Raw genomic sequence first — 983 nt, forward strand, 5'->3', positions numbered from 1 at the left:
TAAAAGAAAAGACAACAAATAATTTATCCCTAGTTATTTTGGAACAGAAAGGGACATAGACTTGAATGGTTGGAAGAACTCGATAACTCGTGTAAATCAAGTTTTATTCTGGAATTCTTATGGAGCCATGGGAGGTGCTATGTTAGAGAAACAGAAATAGGGTGTTGTGTCACCCATACCCAAGGCTCATATAGCAAAACAGAGTTCAGGTGATGTTCTGCATTCTCGGGGCTATAGAAAGAACTCCCACCTGATTGGTTAAAATTGATAACATGGTTGTGCTTTTTCTCTATGGGCGAGATTTTACTTGCTCTGAACTGTAATTACTTGGTTAAGCAACTTCACAAAATGAAAAGGTTTGCTTCGTAAACTTGATGTGGAATTTTTTTATCCTTGCATAGACATTTGGTCTAATGGTGTCTTTTCTTTCAAATGGAGAGGACCTATACTGATTTGCTGAATGCCATGTTATGTATCGTGACTGAGTGGAGTGCAGTTTTGTGTGAGGACACTGGCTTGCTACAAGGTGACACTCTGGTACTTTGTGTGAAATATTGGTATTAATTTATTTCCTGGATTGTTGTTTCATAGGAAGAGAGAAAAAAAGGAAAATCAAATGATATGCCCATTAGAAGACTTTGTATCACTCATTCTATTGTTGTTTGTGACAATAGTGCAATAAACTAGCAAAATTGGATGGACTGGTCAGTCATATTAATATACTAATATTCCGGAAATCTTCTGAAATGAAGGTAGAAATCTATGATCGGATATGCATTTCTGCCTCCCCAACAAAAGAGCGTTAAGAATGACATCCATGAAGCCATCAGGAATAGATGTAAAATGAGTTACAGTTTGGAAGTTTTCCATGGAGCAAAATATTTCCTGTCCAACACATACAGTCACTAACCTCGGCCCATTGACCGGCTATCTCTTGACCAAAGACTTTTGGCGGAGCAATGACCCAGGAGCCTCTCACCAAT

This window comes from Liolophura sinensis, chromosome 7, assembly GCF_032854445.1.
Source record: "Liolophura sinensis isolate JHLJ2023 chromosome 7, CUHK_Ljap_v2, whole genome shotgun sequence".
NCBI classification, from domain to species: Eukaryota; Metazoa; Mollusca; class Polyplacophora; order Chitonida; family Chitonidae; genus Liolophura; species Liolophura sinensis.